Here is a 13,520-nt window from a genome sequence, read left to right on the forward strand (position 1 = left end):
GACTGTAAGAAGAGTCTCTATTCTTGTACTAAAATCGGCATTGTGCCTTTTTTATTAAATTCCGATGCAATATCTGTGTTTCATCGTCAATGTGTATGTCCAAGGAATACATTGAACCTGCAGTGGTGTGTCGGAAACTAATACTAGTCTCACAGGGAAAGCTCCAAGCACCGACTGTAAGAAGAGTCTCTATTCTTGTACTTAAGGCGGCATTGTGCCTTTTGTATTTAATTCCAATGTGATTTCTGTGTTTCATCGTCAATGTGAAGGTCGAAGGAATACATTGCACCTGCAGTGGTGTATCGGAAACAATTACTGGTCTCACAGGAATGATCAAAGCACAGACTCTAAGAAGTCTCATTGTTCTTGCACTTAAGGCGGCATTGTGCCTTTTGTATTTAATTCCGATTTAATTTCAGTGTTTCATCATCAATGTGTATGTCCTAGGAATACATGGAATCTGCAGTGGTGTATCGGAAGCTAATACTGGTCTCACAGGGAAAGCTCAAAGCACCGACTGTAAGAAGAGTCTCTTTCCTTGTACTTAAGGCGGCATTGTGTCTTTTGTATTTAATCCCGATGCGATTTCTGTGTTTCATCGTAAATGTGAACGTCCAAGGAATACATAGACCCTGCAGTGGTGTATGGGAAACTAACACAGGTCTCACAGGAATGCTCAAAGTACCGACTGTAAGAAGACTCTCTATTCTTATACTTAAGGCGGCATTGTGCCATTTGTATTTAATTCCGATGCCGTATCTGTGTTCCATCGTCAATGTGAAGGTCCAAGAAATACATTGTCCCTGCAGTTGTGTATCGGAAACTTGTACTGGTCTCGCAGGGAATGCTCAAATCACCGACTGTAAGAAGAGTCTCTATCCTTGTACTTAAGGCGGCATTGTGCCTTTTGCATTTAATTCCGATGCGACTTCTGTGTTTCATCGTCAATGTGAAGGTACAAGGAATACATTGTGCCTGCAGTGGTGTATCGGAAACTAATACTGGTCTCACAGGGAATGCTCAAAGCACCGACTGTAAGAGGATACTCTATTCTTGCACTTACGGTGGCATTGTGCCTTTTGTATTTAACTCCAATGTAATTTCAGTGTTCCATCGACAATGTGTATGTCTAAGGAATACATTGAACCTGGAGTGGTGTATCGGTAACTAATACTGGTCTCACAGGGAATGCTCAAAGCACCGACTGTAAGAAGAGTCTCTATTCTTGTACTTATTGCGGCATTGTGCCTTTTGTATTTAGTTCCGATTCGATTTCTGTGTTTCATCGTCAATGCGAAGGTCCAAGGAATACATTGAACCAGCAGTGGTGTATCGGAAACTAAGACTGGTCTCACAGGAAGGGATCAAACCACAGACTCTAAGAAGTCTTACTCATCTTGCCGTTAAGGCGGCATTGTTCCGTTTGTATTTAATTCCGATGTAATTTCAGTGTTTCATCGTCAATGAGTATGTCCAAGGAATACATTGAACCTGGAGTGGTGTACCGGAAACTAATACTGGTCTCACAGGGAAAGCTCAAAGCAAAGACTGTAAGAAGAGTCTCTATTCTTGCACTTATGGCGGCATTGTGCCTTTTGTATTTAATTCCGATGTAATTTCAGTGTTTCATCGTCAATGTGTATGACTAAGGTATTCATTGAACCTGCAGTGGTGTATCGGAAACTAATACTGGTCTCACATGGAATGCTCAAAGCAGCGACTGTAAGAAGAGTCTCTATTCTTGTACTTATTGCGGCATTGTGCATTTTGTATTTAGTTCCGATGCGATTTCTGTGTTTCATCGTCAATGCGAAGGTCCAAGGATTACATTGAACCTGCAGTGGTGTATCGGAAACTAATACTGGTCTCACAGGATGGGATCAAAGCACAGAATCTAAGAAGTCTCACTCATCTTGTAGATAAGGCGGCATTGTTACTTTTGTATTTAATTCCGATGTAATTTCAGTGTTTCATCGTCATTGAGTATGTCCAAGGAATACATTGAACCTGGAGTGGTGTATCGGAAACTAATACTGGTCTCACAGGGAATGCTCAAAGCACCGACTGTAAGAAGAGTCTCTATTCTTGTACTTAAGGCGGCATTGTGCCATTTGTATTTAATTCCGATGCGATTTCTGTGTTTCATCGTCAATGTGAAGGTACAAGGAATACTTTGTACCTGCAGTGGTGTATCGGAAACTAATACTGGTCACACAGGCAATGCTCAAAGCACCGACTGTAAGAAGAGTCTCTATTCTTGTACTTATTGCGGCGTTGTGCCTTTTGTATTTAGTTCCGATTCGATTTCTGTATTTAATCGTCAATGCGAAGGTCCAAGGAATACATTGAACCTGCAGTGGTGTATCGGAAGCTAATACTGGTCTCACAGGAAAGGATCAAAGCACAGACTCTAAGAAGTCTCACTCATCTTGCCGTTAAGGCGGCATTGTTCCTTTTGAATTTAATTCCGATGTAATTTCAGTGTTTCATCGTCAATGAGTATATCCAAGGAATACATTGAACCTGGATGGTGTATCGGAAACTAATACTGGTCTCACAGGGAATGCTCAAAGCACCGACTGTAAGAAGAGTCTCTATTCTTGTACGTAAGGCGGCATTGTGCCTCTTGAATTTAATTCCGATGCGTTTTCTGTGTTTCATCGTCAATGTGTATGTCCAAGGAATACATTGAACCTGGAGTGGTGTATCGGAAACTAATACTGGTCTCACAGGGAATGCTCAAAGCACCGACTGTAAGAAGAGTCACTATTCTTGTACTTATTGCGGCATTGTGCCTTTTGTATTGAATTCCAATGCGATTTCTCTGTTTCATCTTCAATGTGAAGGTCCAAGGAATACATTGCACCTGCAGTGGTGTATCGGAAACTAATACTGGTCTCACAGGAAAGGATCAAAGCACAGACTCTAAGAAGTCTCATTCTTCTTGCACTTAAGGCGGCATTGTTCCTTTTGTATTTAATACCGATGTAATTTCAGTGTTTCATTGTCAATGTGTATGTCTAAGGAATACATTGAACCTGCAGTGGTGTATCAGAAACTAATACTGGTCTCACAGGGAATGCTCAAAGCACCGACAGTAAGAAAAGTCTCTATTGTAGTACGTAAGTCGGCATTGTGCATTTTGTATTTAATTCCGATGCGATTTCTGTGTTTCATCGTCAATGTGTTTGTCCAAGGAATACACTGAACCTGCAGTGGTGTATCGGAAACTAATACTGGTCTCACAGGGAATGCTCAAAGCACCGACTGTAAGAAGAGTCTCTATTCTTGTACTTATGGCGGCATTGTGCCTTTTGCATTTAATTCCGAAGCGATTTCTGTGTTTCATCGTCAATGTGAAGGTACAAGGAATACATTGTACCTGCAGTGGTGTATCGGAAACTAATACTGGTCTCACAGGGAATGCTCAAAGCACCGACTGTAAGAGGAGTCTCTATTCTTGCACTTATGGTGGCATTGTGCCTTTTGTATTTAATTCCAATGAAATTTCAGTGATTCATCGTCAATGTATATGTCTAAGGAATACATTGAACCTGCAGTGGTGTATCGGAAACTAATACTGGTCTCACAGAAAATGCTCAAAGCACCGACTGTAAGAAGAGTCTCTATTCTTGTGCTTATTGCGGCATTGTGGCTTTTATATTTAGTTCCGATGCGATTTCTGTGTTTCTTCGTCAATGCGAAGGTCCAAGGAATACATTGAACCTGCAGTGGTGTATCGGAAACTAATACTGGTCTCACAGGAAAGAATCAAAGCACAGACTCTAAAAAGTCTCACTCATCTTGCAGGTAAGGCGGCATTGTTCCTTTTGTATTTAATACCGATGTAATTTCAGTGTTTCATCGTCAATGAGTATGTCCAAGGAATACATTAAACCTGGAGTGGTGTATCGGAAACTAATACTGGTCTCACAGCGAATGCTCAAAGGACCGACTGTAAGAAGAGTCTCTATTCTTGTACGTAAGGCGGCATTGTGCCTTTTGTATTAATTCCGAGGCGATTTCTGTGTTTCATCGTCAATGCGTATGTCCAAGGAATCCATTGAACCTGCAGTGGTGTATCGGAAACTAATACTGGTCTCACAGGGAATGCTCAAAGCATCGACTGTAGGAGGAGTCCCAATTCTTGTACTTAAGGCGGCATTGTGCCTTTTGTATTTAATTCCGATGCGATTTCTGTGTTTCATCGTCAATGTGAAGGTACAAGGAATACATTCTACCTGCAGAGGTGTATCGGAAACTAATACTGGTCTCACAGGGAATGCTCAAAGCACCGACTGTAAGAGGAGTCTCTATTCTTGCACTTATGGCGGCATTGTGCCATTTGTATTCAATTCCGATGTAATTTCAGTGTTTCATCGTCAATGAGTATGTCCAAGGAATACATTGAACCTGCAGTGGTGTATCGGAATCTAATACTGGTCTCACAGGAAAGGATCAAAGCACAGACTCTAAGAAGTCTCACTCATCTTGCAGTTAATGCGGCATTGATCCTTTTGTATTTAATTCCGATGTAATTTCAGTGTTTCATCGTCATTGAGTATGTCCAAGGAATGCACTGAACCTGGAGTGGTGTATCGGAAAGTAATACTGGTCTCACAGGGAATGCTCAAAGCACCAACTGTAAGAAGAGTCTCTATTCTTGTACGTGAGGCGGCATTGTGCCTTTTGTATTTAATTCCGATGCGATTTCTGTGTTTCATCGTCAATGTGTATGTCCAAGGAATACATTGAACATGCAGTGGTGTATCAGAAACTAATACTGGTCTCACAGGGAATGCTCAAAGCACCGACTCTAAGAAGAGTCTCTATTCTTGTACTTAAGGCGGCATTGTGCCTTTTGTATTAAATTCCGATGCGATTTCTGTGTTTCATCGTCAATGTGAAGGTACAAGGAATACATTGTACCTGCAGTGGTGTATCGGAAACTAATACTGCTCTCACAGGGAATGCTGAAAGCACCGACTGTAAGAAGAGTCTCTATTCTTGTACGTGAGGCGGCATTGTGCCTTTTGTATTTAATTCCGATGCGATTTCTGTGTTTCATCGTAAATGTTTATGTCCAAGGAATACATTGAACATGCAGTGGTGTATCAGAAACTAATACTGGTCTCACAGGAATGGATCAATGCACAGACTCTAAGACGTCTCACTCATCTTGCCGTTAAGGCGGCATTGTTCCTTTTGTATTTAATTCCGATGTAATTTCAGTGTTTCATCGTCAATGAGTATGTCCAAGGTATACATTGAACCTGGAGTGGTGTATCGGAAACTAATACTGGTCTCACAGGGAATGCTCAAAGCACCGACTGTAAGAAGAGTCTCTATTCTTGTACTTAAGGCGGCATTGTGCCTTTTGTATTTAATTCCGATGCGATTTCTGTGTTTCATCGTCAATGTGAAGGTCCAAGGAATACATAGACCCTGCAGTGGTGTATGGGAAACTAATACTGGTCTCACAGGGAATGCTCAGAGCAATGACTGTAAGAAGAGTCTCTATTCGTGTAGGAAAGGCGGCATTGTGCCTTTTGTATTTAATTCCGATGCGATTTCTGTGTTTCATCGTCAATGTGTATGTCCAAGGAATACATTGAACCTGCAGTGGTGTATCAGAAACTAATACTGGTCTCACAGGGAATGCTCAAAACAGCGACTGTAGGAAGAGTCTCAATTCTTGTACTTAAGGCGGCATTATGCCTTTTGTATTTAATTCCGATGCGATATCTGTGTTTCATCGTCAATGTGAAGGTACAAGGAATACATTGTACCTGCAGTGGTGTATCGGAAACTAATACTGGTCTCACAGGGAATGCTCAAAGCACCGACTGCAAGAGGAGTCTCTATTCTTGCCCCTATGGTGGCATTGTGCCATTTGTATTTAATTCCGATGTAATTTCAGTGTTTCATCGTCAATGTGTATGTCTAAGGAATACATTGAACCTGCAGTGGTGTATCGGAAACTAATACTGGTCTCACAGGGAATGCTCAAAGCACCGACTGTAAGAAGAGTCTCTATTCTTGTACTTATTGCGGCATTGTGAATTTTGTATTTAGTTCCGATTCGATTTCTGTGTTTCATCGTCAATGCGAAGGTCCAAGGAATACATTAAACCTGCAGTGGTGTACCGGAGACTAATACTGGTCTCACAGGAAAGGATCAAAGCACAGACTCTAAGAAGTCTCACTCATCTTGCCGTTAAGGCGGCATTGTTCCTTTTGTATTTATTTCTGATGTAATTTCAGTGTTTCATCGTCAATGAGTATGTCCAAGGTATACATTGAACCTGGAGTGGTGTATCGGAAACTAATACTGGTCTCACAGGGAATGTTCAATGCACCGACTGTAAGAAGATTTTCTATTCTTGTACGTAAGGCGGCATTGTGCCTTTTGTAATTAATTCCGATGCGATTTCTGTGTTTCATCGTCAATGTGTATGTCCAAGCAATACATTGAACCTGCAGTGGTGTATCGGAAACTAATACTGGTCTCACAGGAATTGCTCAAAGCACCGACTGTAAGAAGATTCTCTATTCTTGTACTGAAGGCGGCATTATGCCTTTAGTATTTAATTCCGATGCGAATTCTGTGTTTCATCGTTAATGTGAAGGTCCAAGGAATACATTGAACCTGCAGTGGTGTATCAGAAACTAATCCTCGTCTCACAGTGAATGCTCAAAGCACCGACTGTAAGAAGAGTCTCTATTCTTGTACGTGAGGCGGCATTGTGCCTTTTGTATTTAATTCCGATGCGATTTCTGTGTTTCATCGTAAATGTTTATGTCCAAGGAATACATTGAACATGCAGTGGTGTATCAGAAACTAATACTGGTCTCACAGGAAAGGATCAAAGCACAGACTCTAAGACGTCTCACTCATCTTGCCGTTAAGGCGGCATTGTTCCTTTTGTATTTAATTCCGATGTAATTTCAGTGTTTCATCGTCAATGAGTATGTCCAAGGTATACATTGAACCTGGAGTGGTGTATCGGAAACTAATACTGGTCTCACAGGGAATGCTCAAAGCACCGACTGTAAGAAGAGTCTCTATTCTTGTACTTAAGGCGGCATTGTGCCTTTTGTATTTAATTCCGATGCGATTTCTGTGTTTCGTCGTCAATGTGAAGGTCCAAGGAATACATAGACCCTGCAGTGGTGTATGGGAAACTAATACTGGTCTCACAGGGAATGCTCAGAGCAATGACTGTAAGAAGAGTCTCTATTCGTGTAGGAAAGGCGGCATTGTGCCTTTTGTATTTAATTCCGATGCGATTTCTGTGTTTCATCGTCAATGTGTATGTCCAAGCAATACATTGAACCTGCAGTGGTGTATCGGAAACTAATACTGGTCTCACAGGGAATGCTCAAAGCACCGACTGTAAGAAGAGTCTCTATTCTTGTACTTATTGCGGCATTGTGAATTTTGTATTTAGTTCCGATTCGATTTCTGTGTTTCATCGTCAATGCGAAGGTCCAAGGAATACATTAAACCTGCAGTGGTGTACCGGAGACTAATACTGGTCTCACAGGAAAGGATCAAAGCACAGACTCTAAGAAGTCTCACTCATCTTGCCGTTAATGCGGCATTGTTCCTTTTGTATGTATTTCTGATGTAATTTCAGTGTTTCATCGTCAATGAGTATGTCCAAGGTATACATTGAACCTGGAGTGGTGTATCGGAAACTAATACTGGTCTCACAGGGAATGTTCAATGCACCGACTGTAAGAAGAGTTTCTATTCTTGTACGTAAGGCGGCATTGTGCCTTTTGTAATTAATTCCGATGCGATTTCTGTGTTTCATCGGCAATGTGTATGTCCAAGCAATACATTGAACCTGCAGTGGTGTATCGGAAACTAATACTGGTCTCACAGGAATTGCTCAAAGCACCGACTGTAAGAAGATTCTCTATTCTTGTACTGAAGGCGGCATTATGCCTTTAGTATTTAATTCCGATGCGAATTCTGTGTTTCATCGTTAATGTGAAGGTCCAAGGAATACATTGAACCTGCAGTGGTGTATCAGAAACTAATCCTCGTCTCACAGTGAATGCTCAAAGCACCGACTGTAGGAAGAGTCTCCATTCTTGTACTAAAATCGGCATTGTGCATTTTTTATTAAATTCCGATGCAATATCTGTGTTTCATCGTCAATGTGTATGTCCAAGGAATACATTGAACCTGCAGTGGTGTATCGGAAACTAATACTGGTCTCACAGGAAAGATCAAAGCACAGACTCTAAGAAGTCTCATTCTTCTTGCCCATAAGGCGGCATTGTGCCTTTTGTATTTAATTCCGATGTAATTTCACTGTTTCATCGTCAATGCGTATGTCCTAGGAATACATGGAATCTGCAGTGGTGTATCGGAAGCTAATACTGGTCTCACAGGGAATGCTCAAAGCACCGACTGTAAGAAGAGTCTCTATTCTTGTACGAAAGGCGGCATTGTGCCTTTTGTATTTAATTCCGATGCGATTTCTGTGTTTCATCGTCAATGTGAAGGTACAAGGAATACATTGTACCTGCAGTGGTGTATCGGAAACTAATACTGGTCTCACAGGGAATGCTCAATGCACCGACTGCAAGAGGAGTCTCTATTCTTGCACCTATGGCGGCATTGTGCCATTTGTATTTAATTCTGATGTAATTTCAGTGTTTCATCGTCAATGTGTATGTCTATGGAGTACATTGAACCTGCAGTGGTGTATCGGAAACTAATACTGGACTCACAGGGAATGCTCAAAGCACCGACTGTAAGAAGAGTCTCTATTCTTGTACTTATTGCGGCATTGTGCCTTTTGTATTTAGTTCCGATTCGATTTCTGTGTTTCATCGTCAATGCGAAGGTCCAAGGAATACATTGAACCTGCAGTGGTGTATCGGAAACTAATACTGGTCTCACAGGAAAGGATCAAAGCAAAGACTCTAAGAAGTCTTACTCATCTTGCCGTTAAGGCGGCATTGTTCCTTTTGTATTTAATTCCGATGTAATTTCAGTGTTCCATCGTCAATGAGTATGTCCAAGGAATACATTGAACCTGCAGTGGTGTACCGGAAACTAATACTGGTCTCACAGGGAAAGCTCAAAGCACCGACTGTACGAAGAGTCTCTATTCTTTCACTTATGGCGGCATTGTGCCTTTTGTATTTAATTCCGATGTAATTTCAGTATTTCATCGTCAATGTGTATGTCTAAAGAATTCATTGAACCTGCAGTGGTGTATCGGAAACTAATACTGGGCTCACAGGGAATGCTCAAAGCACCGACTGTAAGATGAGTGTCTATTCTTGTACTTATTGCGGCATTGTGCATTTTGTATTTAGTTCCGATGCGATTTCTGTGTTTCATCTTCAGTGCGAAGGTCCAAGGAATACATTGAACCTGCAGTGGTGTATCGGAATCTAATACTGGTCTCACAGGAAAGGATCAAAGCACAGACTCTAAGAAGTCTCACTCATCTTGCAGTTAAGGCGGCATTGTTCCTTTTGTATTTAATACCGATGTAATTTCAGTGTTTAATCGTCTTTGAGTATGTCCAAGGAATACATTGAACTTGGAGTGGTGTATCGGATACCAATACTGGTCTCACAGAGAATGCTCTAAGCACCGACTGTAAGAATAGTCTCCATTCTTGTACGTAATGCGGCATTGTGCCTTTTCTATTTAATTCCGATGCGATTTCTGTGTTTCATCGTCAATGTGTATGTCCAAGGAATACATTGTACCTGCAGTGGTGTATCAGAAACTAATACTGGTCTCTCAGGGAATGCTCAAAGCACCGACTGTAAGACAAGTCTCTATTCTTGTACTTAAGGCGGCATTGTGCCTTTTGTATTTAATTCCGATGCGATTTCTGAGTTTCATCGTCAATGTGAAGGTACAAGGAATACATTGTACCTGCATTGGTGTATCGGAAACTAATACTGGTCTCACAGGGAATGCTCAAAGCACCGACTGTAAGAGGTGTCTCTATTCTTGCACTTATGGCGGCATTGTGCCATGTATATTTAATTCCGATGTAATTTCAGTGTTTCATCGTCAATGTGTATGTCTAAGGAATACATTGAACCTGCAGTGGTGTATCGGAAACTAATACTGGTCACACAGGGAATGCTCAAAGCACCGACTGTAAGAAGAGTCTCTATTCTTGTACTTATTGCGGCATTGTGCCTTTTGCATTTAGTTCCGATTCGATTTCTGTGTTTCATCGTCAATGCGAAGGTCCAAGGATTTCATTGCACCTGCAGTGGTGTATCGGAAACCATTACTGGTCTCACAGGAAAGATCAAAGCACAGACTCTAACAAGTCTCATTCTTCTTGCACTTAAGGCGGCATTGTGCCTTTTGTATTTAATTCCGATGTAATTTCAGTGTTTCATCGTCAATGTGTATGTCCTAGGAATACATGGAATCTGCAGTGGTGTATCGGAAGCTAATACTGGTCTCACAGGGAATGCTCAAAGCACCGACTGTAAGAAGAGTCTCTATTCTTGTACGTAAGGCGGCATTGTGCCTTTTGTATTTAATTCCGATGCGATTTCTGTGTTTCATCGTCAATGTGTATGTCCAAGCAATACATTGAACCTGCAGTGGTGTATCGGAAACTAATACTGGTCTCACAGGAAATGCTCAAAGCACCGACTGTAAGAAGAGTCTCTATTGTTGTACTGAAGGCGGCATTATGCCTTTAGTATTTAATTCCGATGCGAATTCTGTGTTTCATCGTGAATGTGAAGGTCCAAGGAATACATTGAATCTGCAGTGGTGTATCACAACCTAATACTGGTCTCACAGTGAATGCTCAAAGCACCGACTGTAAGGAGAGTCTCTATTCTTGAACTAAAATCGGCATTGTGACTTTTTTATTAAATTCCGATGCAATATCTGTGTTTCATCGTCAATGTGTATGTCCAAGGAATACATTGAACCTGCAGTGGTGTATCGGAAACAATTACTGGTCTCACAGGAAAGATCAAAGCACAGACTCTAAGAAGTCTCATTCTTCTTGCACTTAAGGCGGCATTGTGCCTTTTGTATTTAATTCCGATGTATTTTCAGTGTTTCATCGTCAATGTGTATGTCATAGGCGTACATGGAATCTGCAGTGGTGTATCGGAAGCTAATACTGGTCTCACAGGGAATGCTCAAAGCACCGACTGTAAGAAGAGTCTCTATTCTTGTACTTATTGCGGCATTGTGCCTTTTGTATTTAGTTCCGATTCGATTTCTGTGTTTCATCGTCAATGCGAAGGTCCAAGGAATACATTGAACCTGCAGTGGTGTATCGGAAACTAATACTGGTCTCACAGGAAAGGATCAAAGCAAAGACTCTAAGAAGTCTTACTCATCTTGCCGTTAAGGCGGCATTGTTCCTTTTGTATTTAATTCCGATGTAATTTCAGTGTTCCATCGTCAATGAGTATGTCCAAGGAATACATTGAACCTGCAGTGGTGTACCGGAAACTAATACTGGTCTCACAGGGAAAGCTCAAAGCACCGACTGTACGAAGAGTCTCTATTCTTTCACTTATGGCGGCATTGTGCCTTTTGTATTTAATTCCGATGTAATTTCAGTATTTCATCGTCAATGTGTATGTCTAAAGAATTCATTGAACCTGCAGTGGTGTATCGGAAACTAATACTGGGCTCACAGGGAATGCTCAAAGCACCGACTGTAAGAAGAGTGTCTATTCTTGTACTTATTGCGGCATTGTGCATTTTGTATTTAGTTCCGATGCGATTTCTGTGTTTCATCTTCAGTGCGAAGGTCCAAGGAATACATTGAACCTGCAGTGGTGTATCGGAATCTAATACTGGTCTCACAGGAAAGGATCAAAGCACAGACTCTAAGAAGTCTCACTCATCTTGCAGTTAAGGCGGCATTGTTCCTTTTGTATTTAATACCGATGTAATTTCAGTGTTTAATCGTCTTTGAGTATGTCCAAGGAATACATTGAACTTGGAGTGGTGTATCGGATACCAATACTGGTCTCACAGAGAATGCTCTAAGCACCGACTGTAAGAATAGTCTCCATTCTTGTACGTAATGCGGCATTGTGCCTTTTCTATTTAATTCCGATGCGATTTCTGTGTTTCATCGTCAATGTGTATGTCCAAGGAATACATTGTACCTGCAGTGGTGTATCAGAAACTAATACTGGTCTCTCAGGGAATGCTCAAAGCACCGACTGTAAGACAAGTCTCTATTCTTGTACTTAAGGCGGCATTGTGCCTTTTGTATTTAATTCCGATGCGATTTCTGAGTTTCATCGTCAATGTGAAGGTACAAGGAATACATTGTACCTGCATTGGTGTATCGGAAACTAATACTGGTCTCACAGGGAATGCTCAAAGCACCGACTGTAAGAGGTGTCTCTATTCTTGCACTTATGGCGGCATTGTGCCATGTATATTTAATTCCGATGTAATTTCAGTGTTTCATCGTCAATGTGTATGTCTAAGGAATACATTGAACCTGCAGTGGTGTATCGGAAACTAATACTGGTCACACAGGGAATGCTCAAAGCACCGACTGTAAGAAGAGTCTCTATTCTTGTACTTATTGCGGCATTGTGCCTTTTGCATTTAGTTCCGATTCGATTTCTGTGTTTCATCGTCAATGCGAAGGTCCAAGGATTTCATTGCACCTGCAGTGGTGTATCGGAAACCATTACTGGTCTCACAGGAAAGATCAAAGCACAGACTCTAACAAGTCTCATTCTTCTTGCACTTAAGGCGGCATTGTGCCTTTTGTATTTAATTCCGATGTAATTTCAGTGTTTCATCGTCAATGTGTATGTCCTAGGAATACATGGAATCTGCAGTGGTGTATCGGAAGCTAATACTGGTCTCACAGGGAATGCTCAAAGCACCGACTGTAAGAAGAGTCTCTATTCTTGTACGTAAGGCGGCATTGTGCCTTTTGTATTTAATTCCGATTCGATTTCTGTGTTTTATCGACAATGTGTGTGTCCAAGGAATACACTGAACCTGCAGTGGTGTAACGGAAACTAATACTGGTCTCACAGGGAATGCTCAAAGCACCAACTGTAAGAAGAGTCTCTATCCTTGTACTTAAGGCGGTATTGTGCCTTTTGCATTTAATTCCGATGTGATTTCTGTGTTTCATCGTCAATGTGAAGGTACAAGGAATACATTGTAAATGCAGTGGTGTATCGGAAACTAATACTGGTCTCACAGGGAATGCTCAAAGCACCGACTGTAAGAGGAGTCTTTATTCTTGCACTTATGGTGGCATTGTGCCTTTTGTATTTAATTCCAATGTAATTTCAGTATTTCATCGTCAATGTGTTTGTCTAAGGTATACATTGAAACTACAGTGGTGTATCGGAAACTAATACTGGTCTCACAGGGAATGCTCAAAACACCGACTGTAAGAAGAGTCTCTATTCTTGTACGTATTGCGGCATTGTGCCCTTTGTATTTAGTTCCACTGCGATATATGTGTTTCGTCGTCAATGCGAAGGTCCAAGGAATACAT

This window comes from Schistocerca americana, unplaced genomic scaffold, assembly GCF_021461395.2.
Source record: "Schistocerca americana isolate TAMUIC-IGC-003095 unplaced genomic scaffold, iqSchAmer2.1 HiC_scaffold_13, whole genome shotgun sequence".
NCBI lineage: Eukaryota > Metazoa > Arthropoda > Insecta > Orthoptera > Acrididae > Schistocerca > Schistocerca americana.